This window comes from Myxine glutinosa, chromosome 8 (genome assembly GCF_964187855.1).
Source record: "Myxine glutinosa chromosome 8, kmMyxGlut1.1, whole genome shotgun sequence".
NCBI classification, from domain to species: Eukaryota; Metazoa; Chordata; class Myxini; order Myxiniformes; family Myxinidae; genus Myxine; species Myxine glutinosa.
Genome location: NC_136268.1, coordinates 149285442 through 149305210, shown reverse-complemented (window position 1 = coordinate 149305210; position 19769 = coordinate 149285442). Strand labels below are relative to the sequence as shown.

At 37.1% G+C, this 19769-nt stretch overlaps 1 protein-coding gene and 1 long non-coding RNA gene across 4 annotated transcripts in view; both read left to right on the top strand.

Moving 5' to 3' along the window:
* Nucleotides 1-19769, top strand: part of LOC137433010 (uncharacterized) — a 585711-nt gene that overhangs the window by 558923 nt on the left and 7019 nt on the right. The window lies entirely within an intron of this gene.
* LOC144893175 (uncharacterized) lies at nucleotides 6901-7618 on the top strand. The gene is made up of 3 exons (XR_013624238.1): nucleotides 6901-6993; nucleotides 7092-7253; nucleotides 7357-7618. It is a non-coding gene; the product is annotated as an uncharacterized LOC144893175 (long non-coding RNA).

Genomic DNA, 19769 nt, shown 5'->3' with positions numbered 1-19769 from the left:
TGTAAACATAGTGAACCTGACTACACATGAAAGCCCACAGAATCTTGTTTCTCACAGTGTTAGAGTCCTTTCGGTGCTTTTTTGCAAACTCCAAGCGGGCTTTCCTGTGTCGTTCCCTGAGAGAGGCTTCTGTCTGGCCACTCTGCCATAAAGCCCAGATCGGTGGAGTGTTGCAGTGATGGTTGTCCTTCTGGAAGTTTCTCCCATCTCTACACAGGATCTCTGGAGCTCAGCCACAGTGACCATCGGGTTCTTGGTCACCTCTCTTACCAAGGCCCTTCTCCCCCGATTGTTCAGTTTGGCCGGGCGGCCAGCTCTAGGAAGAGTCCTGGTTGTTCCAAACTTCTTCCATTTAAGAATTATGGAGGCCACTGTGCTCTTGGGAACCTTCAATGCAGCAGAGATTTTTTTTGTAGGCTTCCCCAGATCTGCGCCTCGACACAATCCTGTCTGAGCTCTGCAGGCAGTTCCTTCGACCTCATGGCTTGGTTTTTGCTCTGATATGCATTGTCAGCTGTGAGACCTTATATTGATCCTTGAAAGTGATGTAAACTGATATCGAACTCAATTCATGGACAGTACTGTGTTAAACTTCTGTACGTTTTCCAGAAGTATCTCTTTATTTTGCACATTAGCCAATTTTTTTTTTAACAAAAACAAAAGTTATATTATGACTGGGATTACGGACAGTAAAATTACAGTCCAGTACTTCGTGTAACCCCCACGAGCATTCAGGAGAGCACGCACACGTTGAGGCATGCTGTTCACGAGATTTGCCAAGGTTTGGACAGGAATCGCTTGCCATGCAGTGACAATAGCCTGCTGCAATTCACGCGCAGAGGTCGGCTGCTGGTCCAAGTGGTCGATTTGACGCGTTAAATCTGCCCACAAGTTCTCTATCGGATTCATATCCGGGGACATGGCAGGCCACTCCATATGCTCTACACCACGGTCAGCCAGAAAGTGTTGGATCATGCGAGCATGATGAGGCCGTGCATTATCATCTTGGAAGACAAAGTTTCCTCGAAAGGCTGCATGAGCAAATGGAAGCAATGTTTCTTCCAGAATGGCCCTGTACTTGAACTGGTTCAGGTTTCCATTCAGAACAACCATGTTAGTTTTGCCCCCTGCATGAAAAGCAGCCCAAACGGTCACCCCACCACCTCCAGCTTGGACTCTTGGCACTATACAATCTTTGTTGTAGGCTTCATGCACTTGCCTGCGCACTCGGACGCGGCCATCTTGACGATAGACCAGAAATATAGACTAGTCACTGAAGATCACGTGATTCCAGTGTCCTGGCTGCCATTGACGGTGCTCTCTGGCCCACTGCAATCGGCGCTGGCGGTGTTGTCTGGTCAGGCGTAGCTTTCTTAGGGGATGCCTGGCACGATAGCCTGCTTGAACCAGTCGTTGGATGACTCGCCTTCTGGATACAGGCACATTTGTCAGTTGCTGCCACTCAGCCCTAAGCTGATTAGCTGACTTGGTATGGCCATTGCGGACTAACTGGTGCAGCTGGCGATCATCCCTCCTTGTGGTTCTGCGGGGACGTCCTGGCCTCTGTATTGGAGTAGGGACACCAGTAGTGTAATAATGTTGATCCTGGGACACCTCCAAATTCCCATTGACTTACATGTTAATTTTCCTCTCTCCTCATTAACCCAAAGCACCTCTATTTCTCTCACCCTGTTCTTTACGAACCTTCTCACCTTTTGACATGCTATCCTTATTCATTAGACCACTTAAACACCTGTGATCCTTCTGACCTTATGGACCTTTTAACCTTTTACTCTTGGTTCTTTTTCAAGATATTTTAATTGAGCTAAGATAAAATGGTAAACCTCCCTCAATGTTCTTGCACACCAGTTTTTCATTATAAACAGAGACTCAACGAACATGAATGTTTTACCTGAGAAACCAGTTTTACTCTTCTCTTGCCCGAAGCAAAAATATTATGTCTTAGTCAAGTGATATTTTTAAACATTAAATCCCATAAAGAATGTTAATTGCCTTCCTTGAAGGGACACACCGGGAATTTTAAAGAAACTCTTTTTTTTTTTCTTTTTTTTTGTATACAAGATCGAGGCTCGTGAAAGAGCGAACATTAATCACACAGAAAGACAAACCAACACATAAAACATATAACATCGGGAGCGGTAGACAAGATGGGGAGAGAGGGGGAAGGACACAAACACAACATTTGAGAGCAGGGACCGAGAGACATGGAGACATCGAGAAATCTGAGAGAGGGCGAGGGCTTTGGGGGGGGGGGGCATGGGAAGGGGGCGGTGGGAGAGGTATAAAACATATGGACACTGCCAGGACTTCCAGGAAAGAAGTTGGAATTTCAAACAAGGTGGATCTGGGGTGAATTAGCGGGGGTAGAAAAGATCAAGGTTTTGGATGGGGGAAGATAAGAGATGGTGGTGAACAGCTGTTTTAAAGACCTGGAGGGAGGAGTGGGATTGAAGGGAGTAAGGGAGTTTGTTCCAGAGGCGGGAGAAAAGAGGTATGAAAGAGTGAAGGTGAGCAGAGAGCCGAGATTTCGGCAGTTTAACCATCAGAGGGTTGCTGGCAGATCTTGTGCGACCTGTAGGAATATTTGGGGGACAGAGCACAGAGAGAGCTGGGGGTGCAAGGCCGGAGAGGAGTCGGTAGAAGACAGAAAGACCACCTACCTGCCTGCGGTGAGTGAGTGAAAGGCCCTCAGAGATAGCGTCATCGCGGGAGATTCCAATAATTCTGAAAGCTTTGGTTTCAACAGCGTGAAGCCGAGCTAGGTGTGAGGCAGGAGCACCGGCCCATAGGGGAGAACAGTATTCCATTGAGCTGCGGATGAAAGCCTTGTATGTGGTGAGGAGCTCAGGTGTGCCGAGGAAGGACTTCGCACGACGGAGGATGCCCAGTCGGCGACTGGCTTTGGAGGCCAGCTTGGAAAAGTGGTTTTCCCAAGAAAGATCATGGCAGATAGTGAGACCCAAAATCTTGAGCGACAGAACTTCTTGGAGAGGATTGTTGAGAAAGTAGATGGGAGGGTTGTCCAGTCGATCTTTTCGGAGAGACATAGTAAGAGTGTGAGATTTGTCAGGATTGAAAGACATGTTCCACTTGTTTGACCAGTCTGTGATTTTGTCCAGGTCTTCAGAGAGTGAGGAGGCAGCAGACTGCCGATCTGAGGGAAGAGGAATGGAGCGGCAGAGAGTGGAGTCATCAGCAAAGAGATAGGGAGGATTTTCGAGAGAGTCAGAGAGATCATTGATGAAGACCAGAAAAAGCACGGGGCCCAGAACACTGCCTTGGGGGAACTCCAGCCTGAACAGGAAGAGGAGATGAGAGAAACCCATTCAGGGCCACACGTTGACGACGACTAGAGAGGAAGTCCGCCAGCCATGCATGGAGATTTCCATGGATACCAAAGGAGGAGAGTTTGGTGAGCAGAGCGGGGTGCCAGACTGTGTCGAAGGCACGTGATATGTCGAGGGAGACAGCTCTGATTTCCTGTTTGGCATTGAGGACCTCCATCCATTGTTGAGACAGCAGAAGCAGCATGTCCAGAGTAGAGTGACCTGGTCTGAAACTAAATTGATGATCAGAGATCAAGCCATTGGAGAAGAGGAAAGATTTCATATCCGAAGCAATGATGGATTCCATGACTTTGCTGATAATTGGGAGAAGGCTGATTGGTCTGTAGTTGCAAGGATCTGTTTTTGCACCTTTTTTGTGCAAAGCGGTGATGTTGGCTGATTTCCAAGCAGATGGCAGTTGACCTTGAGCAAAAGAGAGGGTGAAGAGAACAGAGAGAGGGTGAGATAGAGCAGCAGAGCAGGATTTTAGGACCCGTGGGCTGATGCCGTCGGGTCCAGTTGCAGAATCAGAGTCGAGGGTTGACAGAAACTTTTCCACCTTGTCAGGAGGAAAGGACACGGAGTCCAGGAGCAGCAGGGTACGACTGGGTATGGTGGGTACGGAGAGGGATGGGTTTGGGACACAAGATTTAGAGGCAAACACAGAGTTGAGGCATTCAGCTTTTTCATGTGCGGAGTCAGCTGTGTAGCCGTTTGAGGTAAGGGAGGGGATGGAGGGGGAACAAACACCAGAAACGGATTTGACCAGATGCCACCAGGATTTGGAAGAGGGAGACAGATAAGAGAGTTCGGTCTTGAGAACGGAGAGATATTGTTTCCTGGCTTTCCTGAGGGTGGACACACACTTGTTTCGGGCTTTGTGAAAGGAAATGAGATTTCCTTCCGTTGGATTTGCTTTCCAGGAGACGAAGGCAAGTTGTTTCTGGGCAACAGCCTCACCACAAGATTCCGTGTACCATGGACGGGAGGAAGGGTATGACAACTGAAGACGAGATGGGATAAATCTGTGCATGAGAGAGAGCAATTTACTTTGGAAGAATTCCCAGGATGAGTTGATGTCAGAGGTGGTAGAGATGGGAGACCAGTCCAGATGATTGATGGCTGCTTGAAGCCCGTGCCAGTTGGCCTGAGTGAAATGCCAGACTCGTCGACGCTGAGCAGGCTCCCTGAGGATGGTCAGAGAGATGTCCACTTTAACAAGGACATGATCAGATGATCCGATCGGACCAGAAGAAGAGCAGCAGACATTTTCAGGGAAGTTAGTCATAACCAAGTCCAGAAGAGAAGATGTTCCGTTGACTGAGATCCGGGTCGGGAAATTGACAGATTGTGTCAGTCCCAGTGAGTCGCAGAAGTCCTTTGCTGAGGAGCCATGGCTGGTGAGAGAGGTACCCACACCCAGCCAACTGGCATGATGACAGTTGAAATCACCACATATGAGGAAGAGAGAGTTGGGATGAGTAGATAGAAGTTGGTCCATATCATCAGACAGCGAGATGTAGATGGAGTCATCACTGTTTGGTGGACGGTACAACACACATATGAACAAGAGGTGGGAGCGAAGGGGAAGCCGTAGCCAGAGGTATTCCTGGGGGTGAGGTGGAGAGAGTGCAGTGCAGGGCGAGTGAGGAAGAGAGTTTTTGATAAAGATAGCAACCCCGCCTCCAGGACGAGGCTCAGGTCTATCATACCGGAGGAAGGAGTAGCCCGGGAGAGATACTATGGAATCAGAGACATCATAAAGGAGGAAAGTTTCTGTTAAGCAGATCACGTCTGGTTTGACAGAAGCAACCTGTATGGAGAGATCAGTTAAGTTTGAACGAAGGCCCCGGATGTTTGAGGTCCATACCGTTAATGAAGAGGAAGGGGGAGCATCAGATACAGAACAGGGGGGAGGAGGGGTAGGGTAAGATGTGGAAGAGGTGGAAGAGGTAGGGAGAGCTGTTGAAGGTGTGTCAGAGATTTCAGAATAGCTCGGAGAAAGGGAAGGATGGGGCGGACAAAAGGTTTGATGGTGATTGGGTGAGCCACAATGAGGTGTTATTTGAGGAGGGGGAAGAGCGAGGCAGAAGGTTGGGGGAGATGGAGGTGAGAGTTTGAAGGGGGAAGAAGCGGGGAGGACGCTTTGAGGAGGGGGAGTGAGAGGGGGGAAATTGAGAAGCAATGAGGGTGGGGAGATTTGAAGGGGAGGGGTGAGGGGGGAGTTTGGGAGGGAAGGGACAAGGGGAGGGATTTGAAAGGGATGGGATATGGGGGAGATTTGGAGGGGAGGGGTGAGGCAGGAGTCTAGGAGGGGAGGGGCGAGGGGGCGTCTTGGCGGGGAGGGGTGAGGGGGTAGTTTAGGAGGGAGGGGGCAAGGGGGGAGATTTGAAAGGGATGGGTGATGGGGAAGATTTGGAGGGGAGGGGTGATGGGGAAGATTTGGAGGGGAGGGGTTATGGGGAAGATTTGGAGGGGAGGGGTGAGATTGGATTTTTGAAAGTGTACGATTTATGGGAAACGAACATTTATTGCAAAATGAGTTTCTTGTGACCTTCGAGTTAAAAATACGTTTAAGGACGCTGGATGGAGGATGGAGTGCAGGAGAGTTTAGGGAATGTAGAAAAAAGGCACTATAGGAGATGGATATTTTTTTTGGGATGAATTGATTTGGTGAGCAAGTCAAAAGCAGCCTTTTAAAGAAGAAGAAGAAAAAGGTGTTATAAAATATGACGGAATACATAACTTGAGGGGAAAGTGTAAACATTGAAGGTTAATGAGTGAAATCTATCTGGGGAAATGGGGGAGAAACACGTGGTCGAAGAACGAACGAACGAATAAGAATGAATAAACGAATGAGAACAGAGAAGGAAATGTTTTTTTTTTTTTTTGTTTTTTTTTGAGTTGAGATTTACACAAGGAAGTAGGCTATGGGTGAAAAGACTGGGAATACAGAGAACGAAAGTTATTGGCTCACAAACGACGGACCGCTGAGAGAAAAACAAAGCCTCAAGGTTGTACAGTGCACACTGTACAAGGCCTCAAGACACGACACAAATTAACACGATTTTCAATACAGGTATGAAAGATTTGCACCGAAAAATCTTCGTCGGGACACAATATACGTACAACACCATAAATAAATACAGTTTTAACGAAAATACAAATGGGAACAATCACTTAACTTCGATTTCAAATCGTTCGCGACGCGGCAAAGGCCTTGCTCGCGACACGGCAAACAGACGATCAATTTATCAATCATTGCCTCCATGATGTCATTAAATTTCCCCATTCCAGCTATATTAACGGAACCCCACTTGAGGTGGCTTCATTTGAAAAATGTTTTCCAACGTTGAAGATGGCATTGAGTTTGAAGCTTTTTCGCAAGACAGGTAAGTTTTTTTGGTTTTAACGATTAATTATTCATTGTTTTATATAGAACATGATTAACAATTTATTGTCGTTTTTAACAGCCTCTCAATAATTACTGTTTTTTCTCTTTTTTTAACAGCCTCCCATAAATAAGATGGCTGGGTGTTTGGACAGCCTCTATTCTGGACAGTTTGTCTCAACAACAGAACAAATGACTGACAACGAATTTCACAACCTTGAAGTTCCGAGGAGTGCTAATTCATTCCCTACCCATGTGAGTTTAAAATTTTCATCTTGATAAACTCTATTTCTCTGTTAGATTCAACTTTACGTATTGCAAATTTTACAGTTTCTCGCTTTGTTTTCCAACAGAACATTACTTCAATAGCTGAGATGATAGTTGAGATCGATGATCACAACCACGACCACGACCATGATCACAACTCTGATTGGGGTTATTTTGAGATACCTGCGACCTGTGATACCCTAAATTTTCATCTCAGCAGCATTTACACCAAACTCAACTTTTTGGAGGTATGTGTATGTGTGTGTGCGATTCATAATACTCATAATATTCATTATTTTAAATCGTTGAGGTATATAACATATTTTTCTCCTTGTCCCTTGTATTTAATAGAAAGAGATTCAAAACCTGAAGACATCTGTTGAACCAACCTTTGACTTGTGCTGGGAAGAAATTGATGTCTTGTGCTGGGGAGATGTTGAATGTATACCTCAAGAAAAATGTTTTGTGAATATAAAGATTTTGTTTTCAATATTATATGAATATATTTGCTTTGTATACAACTATTTAATAATTAATTACAAAACGAGAATAAAGGAAAAAGGAGGGGGGAGGTGCGTTCCCCACCCTTGATTCCCCCCATCCCACCCCTCCCCTCCCCTTGTGTGTGTGTGGGGAAGGTGGGGGTGGGATGGGGGGGGGATCAAGGGTGGGGGACGCACTGGGGGTGGGGGATGATGGGTGTGGTCTGTGTGGGCGGGGTCTGTGTGGGCGGGGTCTGTGTGGGCGTGGCTTATGATTTTTTTTTTTTTTTTTTTTTTTACCACTAATTAAATTAGCTAATCTGGGTGGGGTGAATAGAAATGTTGTTTAATGAATTATTAGCTTTGTTTTTTGTAATTCTTGTGAATAAAATGCCCCTAATATTTCTTCCCCATTCATATCATTTAATTTGTAAGTCCAAGGAACTGTATCCATTACATCAATGATTTTAAATAATTCACGAGTCCATTTTTGTGTATAACCTTTTTCAAAATGGCTTTTCCATTTGTATATTCTTACCATATCACCAACTTTGAACTTGCGTTTTTTCAAATTAATCTCCATTTCATATTTTAATTTTGTAAATGTTTCTGATGGTTTTGATTTTGTTGATGAATGAACTGTATTATTGTAATTATCAACAATATCCTGAATTAAATACACCCATTTTTGAGAACCAAGTTGTGTGAATTTTTTATATAATTTTTCTTTTAAAGTACGATTAAAACGCTCAATAACAACTGCCTTTCCTTCATTAAAGGTACTGTATAATTTAATACCCTCCCCCTTAAGAAATTTCATGAATATTTTGTTGTAGAACTCTGTTCCCTCGTCAGTCCATAACTTCTTTGGTTTTCTTTTACTTTTATTAAATATCTGTTGGAAGGCTAACATCAGAGTATAACCTCTCTTGTTTTTCAAAGGAACAACCCAAGCAAATCTACTCCTCAAATCAATTACGGTTAAAGCATACCTGTATCCCTTATCATTATTCAATTCAATTAAATCAGCGGACCAGATGTGGTCTGTGTCTTTTGAATAAACTTTCCTTCTTTTAAACTTTGTGATTATAGGTTTGTGTAATTCATTAACCAAAAGCTCCTCAGTCTTGATGACATCATTAGAGCTTAATAGTTTTTTGAGGAATAACCAAGACCAAGTTTCAATTTGACACTTATCATTTTTTTTACAATAAACCGATCAACTTTCTCTCTCAATGTAGGATTTCGTATCAAGGACAAATTATACAACATTTCTCTGTCTTCTTCATGTTTTTCATCCAATGTAGTGGTATTCCCATAAGCAATATCATGCTTCATACACACTTCATCAACCCTATTTATAGGTTTAGACCAAGGTTTAGGATTGTCAGCCTCATCTAATCTTTTATCCAGGTTTGTTCCTGGACCACAGAAAGAATACCCTGGAAGGTGTAGTTCCCCTGGAATTCCAGTTGTTGTAAATTTGCTACCTGACAAAAACTTTTGTATGTCTCCTCCACTTTTAGGAGAGATGAATTGACACTTTTTAGAGCCACACACTTGACATATTCCTTTTTGATAAACTCTATTATTTTTAGCTTTAACATACAATACACTTTTAGATTTAGTTTTCTTTTTACATTTAAGATAATAACTCATATTTATTTATCAGAAAAATTCCGACAGAGTATCAAAACCTCTTTGGTTTTCAACATATACATTTCTATCTTAATTTTTAAAACACAAAGAATCCTCAGGAATGCCTTCACTCTCTCCTCCATTTATTTACAAATAAAAACTAACTAAAGTCAATAGCATCATCAACCACATAATCTTTTCCTTCTTCTTCTTCTTCCCCACTTTCTCGTGTAAATCTCCTCCCTGAAATTGAACTCATCTCAGCCGTTTTTAAAACCAATATCTTCACAAGAGTCATTCTTTCTTTATTTTCCTCTTCAGTGCGTTGAGATTGATTTATTTGCTGTAATACATTCAATCTTTTACGAATCTCACTGATTTCCATCTTTTTATACTTTTCCTCCCTGTCCTCCTATTCCTTCTCCTCCTTCTCCTTCTCTCTTTCCTCCTTCTCTTCTTCAACTCCTTCCCTTGCTACCCTTGAGCTTGAGCCCCAAAGAATATTATACATGTACTCATCTGGATTTTCAGATATTCTTGTATCTATAATTATTTTTTTCATAATAGGATACCAATAAGATTTGTTGACGATTTCTAAAAGAGTTTTATATTTCATAACTTTGAGAAGTTCATTTTTATTTAATATTTTTAACAAGTCTCTATTTGTGGGTTTGACAATATCAGTATAAGGCCAGTTTTTAATAACAAAATGTCCATGGGTATGTTCCAATTCGTATGGTATGTAAAACCGAGCCCCCTTTTCTTGTAGGTATCCCTGAATACAAAAATTATAATTCTCTTGTAGTCTTCTTCCTGCCATTTATGTATCAGAAATATATGTGAGATTAATATTATGACAGGTAATATCCCCATCTTCCCACTACCAAATCGGTTTGTATTCCTCGGCTTTCTATCCTTATCTCATTACCATCCTTCTTTGTTATATAAACTATTGTTTTGCTGTCATATGATTTTTTATTCTTAAAATCATGTATTCGTTGTTTACTAATTGTACTTCCACATAACTCCTCATCCTCACCAAGTGGATAATATTCTTCTTTACGAGACTGATTCAAATCATGTAGGTCTTCTAAGTTTATTGAAAAATACCAATTATACCCGAAATCAGACATATCATACCCCCATTTATTAATTCTCATATTAACTATATGTCCTTCTTTATAAAATTCAATTGTAAGTAGGTGGTCAATGAGGAAAGGTGTATGGTTAGTATAACCAGGTGTTGTGGTTGTAAATTTTACTTGTTTCACAAAACGTGCTGTTTTCTTTAAAGATATATATTGTGATAAATCACTGAATCTAATCAAGTCATTCGCATCTGTAGGGTTTGGATAATTGATTAATTTATAAGTATTCTTCATATTAATATTTTTACTTACACTATATATTTGTCGTTCAGCCTGTGCCTTTGTATAATAATTTGATAAATCAATATCCTGAGAGGATTTTCCAAAGATAGAACCATCTTTTCCAACATAGGTCATTTATATTAGATAAAAAATGATATCATAAAAATTTTCATTATTGTTGAGTTGAAATAATACATATAAACATAATTGACCACAACATTTAGAATTAATTTCTTGAACTTGGAATGTTTGATAAACACCATTCTGTAAGAATTGTATTACTTCAACAGGTGGTGGAATACCATAACTATCAAAATAATATTTATCCTGACCATTATGAATACAAACCCAATGAGTACCATTCTGTGTGTCTAAATTCATAATAATATTCTTTGTATTCTTATTTATATGTATTAATTCATCTCTCATACAAATAACCACATTATCAATTTTTAGTGTTTTACAATACTTAGCTAGTTCTATATTTGACGTTGTATTCTTTCCAAATTGTTTAAACCATTCATCCATTTATTTATGAGAAAGATACAATCCATTACCCCGTTTAGTTAGTTTAACACCCGCTTGAGCGATAGAGGAAAGCATTTCTCCAACCAACAATCTAACTTTATCAGGCAGTGGGTGAGTAAAATCCACAATTACACCACTTCCACTAATTTGTTTCTCCAACTCCTTGTTATGTCTTTCCAATTCTTTTTGAGCTTTTAGTTGTGCCTTCCTTTCGTTAGCAGTTTTTACCGCTGTTGAAATACCACCAGTCAATGCTCCCGCCGCACTTAAACCAGCAAGTAAAGGAATTAGAAACGGGAGAAATCCTCCACTCGTTTCCCGTGTTGAATATTTCTTCAACATAGGTTTTGTCATTTTAATTTTAAGTGAACCAGTATCATTTAGTGTTTTTACTTGTGTGTGTGTGAGTAAAACATCAATTCTTACAGCTCCTTTTCTTTGAATTGTATTAACATTAATAATACAAGGCTTTTGATTTTGAATACAAGATGTTAATTTATTAAGATTGATTTGATTAACATATACCCCAACCATTTATTTATGAGAAAAAACCTATGTGATATTAATCATAACACCATTATCTGTATTAATCTGCAATTCTGTTTCCTCCAAAAGTAAACAATAAGCATCAACTTCTTCATTCTCTCCTCTTTCAATGTACAGAGAAGTATCTACTCTATTAGACTTTATAGTTTCCTTTTGAGAACTCAGGTCAATTGAGTAGATTGTATAAAGTTTTTGAAACGCAACCATATCCAAAATAGGATCATTATTACCATTACTTTCACACACCTTTTGGTAGGACTTGTAGGCTTCCCCATAATCATTTTTTTCCCAATCAATTTCCAATCTATCTCGTGGGTAAAATGTGCCATCAAGAGAAACCCGAAGTTGTTTCACCTTGGCATTATCACACAACGCATTATTCTTATCAGTACCTCCATCTCCATCTGGTTTCTTAAAAATGAGCCATAGGTATCATGGTTTTCCTTCCAGTACACCCAAATTCCAAGTGTAGGTAGTGTGTTCCAGTTTAACGTGTTGACATCTTCTTTTAAGGTATGATACATTCAGTGGTTTCTTTGAGTTAAGTCTTCTATTTAACATCTCTTCCGTTTTAAGATTAGGAGTATATTCACTGATATACCAACACAAATCATTAATAACAAATTTATTGTTGTCTCCAAAAGCATTTTCAACCCCAAAAAGCAACCTATTTACATTATCATTCCTTTGTAGTTGAAATCTAATTTTAAGACCATACAAAACTTTGTCATAATCACAAAATCCAAATATACCTTTCAGAGGTACTGCTACGGTAAAACTATTCTCTGGTTTTGTGTCATCATTATACATTGCCTTCCTTTGACTACAACCAGGGTCAGCATTTGTTCCCGTTGACATATCAGGAATAAAACCTTCAACAGCTCCCTTACCCATTCTATCACTAAACGAATATAGTGTAAATTTCATCATTTCAGATGTAGCAGCGACATAATCAACCGCTTCAACCTCTTGTGTTCCAATATAGAGACGGACACTATCAAACATTTTCCAGAAGAAATCATTTACGAGTGTAGCATTAGTATTATCCGCAGCCTTAGTGAATTTAAATTTACACAGCAAGAAACTATCAGCTATATTCAAGTAAGTTTGTTGATTATTTATTTCAAAACTTTTTGTTCCATTTGAATTCCAGTCGGTTCCTGTTATAGCATTCACCTTAAAATAATCTTCCTTTTTAGTGGAGTTTGAAATGATAATCGTATCATCCAAATCATAGATACTATCAATTGCTTCCATACTTGTATTTATATAGCATTAAAATTGTTGAAACCCTGACCCAAGTATTTTAATGATTTTTTGTCGTTCTTGTGAAGATAGTTGAGTTTTACCTTTTTTTATTTCTTTGATTGTTTGTAATTTATGAGACTCCTTTTGAGCATCTTTTATACTCTTTATAGCACCCGCAACTGAACCCACGGCAGAAGCAGTTGAACCAATTAGATCTTTATGTTTAAGGATGGTTGAACCAATACCCATTAGAGTATCAATTATCCCATCTCCTTTATTTCGAAATTGATGACCTACACCTCGTTGTCTCTTAGGTTTATAGTATCCTTTACCCACATACCTTGTATAGTATGGTGAAAGGAACATGCCCTCCCCTGTAATTATTTTATATTTTCCCAACTCGTGTTTTCTCACAATAACCATTATTTATTTATTGAAAAACTTCACGTAGGTGAATTCTGATGGATATAATTTCATCATTAAAGGATATCATATGATTATCTTGGTCGGTTATCCTAAAATTTACTCTGTATATGGTTTTTCCTGACACAGGTAAATAGACAAGATTTTTTGGTTCCATATTAAATTTATAACCAATCGGGGTTGAGTATGCACTGAATGAAAATATTGTATTTGTTCTTATTCCATCGTTAAAAGCACCATCAATCAAATCACAATGAATTAATACTGAATTTATACCAGAGGATATTTGAATGACATTATCACTGTAAAACGTCCCGTTAGTTTCAATCTTTTTTGAAGAGAAACCCAATAGCTCTCTGAACGAATTTTCAATCATGAAATCAACTTTATAATTATTTTTAAGTTTAATAGTTGATTTTGAAGTGTGTTTTTGAATAGTTATTACAATATTTTTTGGTTCATCACCTTGTTCTTTCATAAGGCGGGAGACTTCTGAAGATATTTGAGAAATCTCGTAAGCTCCGGGTGAAACGGTTATAGTTTTATATCCACTTCCTGGATTATAACTAAACTTGTTGTTTTTCTCTGTGATATTAAACAAGGTATTATAAGTTTCCATCGACAATAAAGATGCCTCATATTCTTTTGTGTGGTCAAGTTGTAGTGGGTAAGGGAATGATGCTGTGTAATCACTCGTTGTAAAATCAAAACTAAGAATTGTGCTTCTCATCTTATTTAATATCTAATAAAATATCTTTGTATTGACATTTATTAATTATTTTCATGTTCATCAACTGGTCTAAAATGGCTGAGGCTTCATTAAAACAATTGTTGTTTCCAGCCTTCTTACTACCCAACAGTAATAATAGTCTATTAACTAATTGCGATGGGTCATTTGGAAGAAAGCTAACACCCGAACCAAGCTTACTTAAAGCATCAATAATATGTTTCTCCTTCTCATTCTTCTTCCTTTTACCAGCAACAGAAACTCCATAATCAAGTGTGTTTAGTAAATCAATATATACCCTATCTTCCTCTCTTTCCATATCAAGTGGTTCCTCAAAATATTTTGAACCATTTAATCCAGAGTTTGTTAGAAGAAACATTAATCTTGGAGTTAATTCAACATTTGGTTGAGTAGAACTTAAGAATACCAATTTATCATGAAATATCAATACCTTTTCTTTCACAATATAAAACTGTGCTGGTTCTTCTGTTGGAATGAGACCTGCTCTGGTTTTTGAACCCACCGAATATTCATTGTTTTGAAGAGCTTCCACAACATAATTAGGGGGTTGATTTACCTCCTCAAGTTTCTGAAATAATCCTTCATCATCATATTCTAATTCTCCAAGTTCTTGCTCTGTCATTTGACTAAAATCTTTGATCATTTGAAGTTTTTTTGGAGTAAATTCTACTGTACTGCAGGTGAGTGTTGAGTTTTCAAAAGTGGTTTAAAGAATTTCTCTTGTTTTCTTTCAAAGGCTTCTTCACCAGTTAGTTTCTGTCTCCGTTTCTTCTTTATCTCTTCCTGTTGTTTAACAACTTTTGAAACCAACTCTTGATGTTCTTTAAACTTTCTTGCTCTTTCTTCGGTATTCATTTTCTGTATTTATTTATTGAAAAATATCATTTAGTATCTCATCTTTTTTCACAACAATATATTTATATTTTCTAATCGTGTGTTTCATATAATTTTCAAATTCCTTCTTACTACATAATGTAGAGCAATTATCTCTCCAAAAATTATTTACATCTATTGAATTTAACTTAAATAAAATAAAAGTATTGGCATTGTTTCTTATTGAACGTCGAGGGAGTTGAAAATATGACTGACTAAGATAAATACAATTACAAGAAGAATGTCTCCCTCTTGTATAGTAGCTGTCCATTACTGTTTGGTTTCTCTCATTAACACAATCATCAAAGATGATGAGGTTCTTTTTTGATTTATCTAAATCTTGAGGTGAAGGTATATCATCCGTATTATCACTGAGAATATAAGTTATGGGTTTCGATTTTGATTTCTGTGTATCACAAAATAATTGTATTATATCTTCAATATTATAATCATTTAGTTTGTTTTGAAGTTTAAATAAACCGATAATGTCTTCCTTTTTAAGACCCGCATTAAAACCCTGTGAGAGTAGTTGATACTCGGGTTGAAAACTTGACTTTGTAAAAATTATTAAATTATCATAATCTAAAAAATTAGGACCAAGGAGCATCTTTAAAAGTAAACAGGTTTTTCCACATCCGCTTGAACCAACTATTAGACATCTCAATGAATTTGGAATGTTTTTATGGTTATTAAATTTTATCTTATTTTCCCAAACGGGTAAAAAATCATTCATTTATATATTTGAAAAACAAGTCATCTAACTTTTTTTGAGCTATTTTAGAAGCTGCATATTTTATCCTGAGTTCAGGTTTAATTTTAAGATAATCCATTATTTTATTTATAAAGTATCTTGCATTAACATTTCCATTAAAATTATTTTGAATCATAAATAACAATAAACCCTTATACATTTCCCCAATACAAATAGTCTCTTCCCTTGTAAGAAATGGTGTATTATCACCATAATACTTAACATTCATCTCTCTTATTAATCCTGTAAAGTATTTCATTTTTGGTTCTAATTTAAAAGAGTTATATATTTTTCTATATTTTTTTTATCATCAATTAAAATTAAATCACAGAAAATACATTGTTTATATGAATCCTCATTATTAAGCCCTCTTCTATCACAAGCCGGACAATTCTCTAATTTATCATATGGAGAGTCTGGAAATTCTAAATATCCTTCTATCATATTTATATAGTTAATTTTTACTTAAACTAAACGCAAGTTTTTTTAACTAATAAATACAATGTTTCAAAACACAAAAGACAAATTTCAATCAATCTCTACTTCGGTGGAAGATATAGAAAAATATGTCAAAGATGTTAAATTGAACAAAGATAAATATGGAAATTTTTGGGTAAAACCAGTTATGGAAAATAACATGAGTCCCTCTATTTCATTTAAAGGAAGAGCTCTAATTATACCTGGAAAGACATCCATTAAAGTAAATCTAACAAAAGTTTCTCCTCTACTCCTGGCAATTTATTCAAAGCTTGAAAAAGTGATCGATAGTGATACTTTGAAAAAGAATGATAAGACCATTAATAATTCTAGAGGAGACATTTGTATTTTCTTTAATAATCCAAAGGGTGTAGATCTAAGTAAAATGAATGATGTTAATATTTCTGGTGAAATGTCATTTCGTTCTATGATAGTTAGAGATTATTTAAAGATAACTTTTGATATAAAAATTGTAGAGATTGAATCTGTTAATGAAAGAAAGTATATAGATATTGATGGGAATATTTTTCTTGCTAATTAAATATGAGTCAATACAGCAGTGAAGATTTTATTATTTCATTGGAAGATTTTATCATGACAAAGATAAAGGCCAATAAATTGACAGAATGTGTTTGTACTCCTTATAATGAAAAAATGATCACAACAAGTGTTGTAAACCAGATTAACAATATACTGGATGAAGACCTTCTTCCTTTGTTTAATCCAATGACAACATATAGTGTTAAAGAAGCTGCGGTTGAAGAAATAAAAAAGGAGCTTCCAAGTTCAATTGGACATAGTATTGTATGGCTTTTGTATCTTCAAAAAATTGTTAAGAATGTTGAATCATCAGCGAGTTTGGATCTCATAATCAAGACTGAAGTTCTTAAAACAATTGAAATAGAGACGTTCAAGCTTAAAGATGACAAACTAATTTGTTATCCACAGCCACAACCGCCACCTAAAAGTACTTCATTGAACTCAGATGATAGTTATGAGAGTAGCTTTATTGATGACTCTGAGTATGATTCTGAGTATTCATGTGATAGTTATGGCTCAGATGATTCTGAGTATTCATGTGATAGTTATGGCTCAGATGATTCTGAGTGAAAAAGTGTTTTAGTTTAAGTACAGCGATATATAAAAAGGAGCTGTAAAGCTCAAAAGTGTTTTACTTTAAGTACAGTGATATATATAAAACACCACGTTTTCTCACGCTATAAATATGGTTTATTGTGATACTTGCGAGAAGGAAGTAAAATATTATAAACAACATATTCTCACCGCAAAACATACATACAACATTTTTAACAAACTTTCCCCTCTTCCACCTGAAACAAAACACTGTTCTACATGTAATAAAAATATCCTCAAGAAAGGCTTCAAAATACATCTTAAAACAAATCTACATTTATCAAATTTTATCACAACTAAAAACTCTGATGGAGCATTCAAAGGACATATTAAAATAAGAGTCTTTAACTTCAAACCTCCTGAACCAGAGTCTATAGTTGATGCTGTAGAAATAGTTAAACCTGCTGTTCAAACGTTGATTGAAAAAACACTAAAGGAAATGAAACCACTTAAATTTTATATGGGAGTAAAATTAGAAATGACAAAGGATGAAGGAGTTATAGATGCACCATACATGAGAACTGAGCCACACTTTATATCTTCATATCAAGATTTTAAAACATCAGGAGTCTATGATGAACTTATTAAACAAGAGCAAGATGTGGATAATTCAATCGTAGGAAGTGGATTCAATATAGGAAAGATTATTTACATAGACATTCATATTCTTAAATCAGATCCTCTAAAAGCTTCTTCTTACATTGATTTACCCAGTGTTATCAAAAATAGAAAAGCAGTTATCAATATCAAAAATAAAGATAATAAATGTTTTCTCTGGTCTATTCTAGCACACTTACATCCTCCACATTTTCATGGTGAAAGAGTATCTCATTATAAAAAATATGAGAATACATTAAATACGAAAGATCTAAAGTTTCCGATGACTTTATATGATATTCCTAAATTTGAAAAGATGAATAATTTATCAGTTAATGTTTATGGTCTAACAGAAACAAACAACATTCAGGTTTTAAAGCTTTCTGACAATTGTAAACAAACTCATATTAATCTTCTATATTTTAATTCAGAGGAAAATTCACATTATACATACATCAAAGATCTTTCTAAATTGGTTCGTACACAAGTATGTGAAAGAACAAATAAAATATATATTTGTACACGTTGTCTTAACTTCTTCAATACACAAGAAAGATTGGATAAACACTCAAATTATTGTGGTGAACATAAATCAACGGTAATTAAAATGCCGAAAGAAGGCTCAAAGATTTCATTCAAAGATGAAAAGAAAACAATAAAACATCCATTTGTTATATATGCTGATTTTGAAAGTATTCTAGAAAAAATAGATACTGCTTCTCCAGATCCAAAACAATCATACACAAATAAATATCAAAAACATACTCCTTGCGGTTTTTGTTATTATATCAAATCATCCGTTTGTGTTGAATATAACAAGTTAGAGGAGTATAGAGGCTCAAATACCCCAGAGGAGTTTGTGAAACGACTAGAAAAAGACTGTGTTCGATTAACCAAGATAATGAGAGAAACCAATAAACCAATGTCCTTAACAAGTAAAGAAAAAAGCGAATTTAGACATCCAAAGGCTGCCTGTCATATTTGTGAGAAGAAAATTGGTAAAGGTTAGAGACCATTGTCATCTCACTGGTAAATATAGAGGTCCGGCTCATCAAAGTTGTAATATTAATTATCAACTCCCCTCTTTCATTCCTGTCTTTCTTCATAACAACGCTCATTATGATACACATCTATTTATTAATGAACTTTCAAAGACATCTGGACACATTTCAGTAATTCCTAACACGGATCAGAAATACATTTCATTCACAAAAACAATTCACACATCTCCTATTACTCATATCAGATTTCTTGATACATTTAAATTCATGGCAAGTCCATTGGTTAACTTGGTTCAAAATCTAAAAGAGTTTCCATGTCTTTCAGAGTATTTTTCAGACAAAGATTTACTAACACAAAAGGGAATTTATCCCTATGACTATATGGACTCATTTGAGAGATTCAATGAAACACAAATTCCTTCAAAAGAAAATTTCTATAATAAATTAAATAATAGTCATATACCTGATAAAGATTATGTACATGCACAAAATGTTTGGAAAAAATATAACATCAAGAATCTTGGTGAGTATCATGATTTGTATCTCAAAACTGATGTTCTTCTTCTAGCTGATGTCTTTGAGGCTTTCAGAACAATCTGTCATTCTGGATATGGATTGGATCCTGCTCACTATTACACTGCTCCTGGTCTTGCTTGGAGCGCGATGTTGAAAATGACAAAACAAACTTTGGATTTAATAACAGATGTTGACATGCTCTTGATGATTGAAAAGTCAAAAAGAGGTGGAATTTCACAAGTCTGTTCAAAGAGATATACAAAAGTAAATAACAAATATCTTCCAAATTATGATTCAACAAAAGAGAGTTCTTACTTAATGTACTATGACTCAAATAACTTGTATGGTTGGGCAATGTCTCAGGCTATTCCTTATGGAAAACTTAGATGGGTAAAGGAAAAAGACTACAAAAAGGTTTTACAAGATGTATGT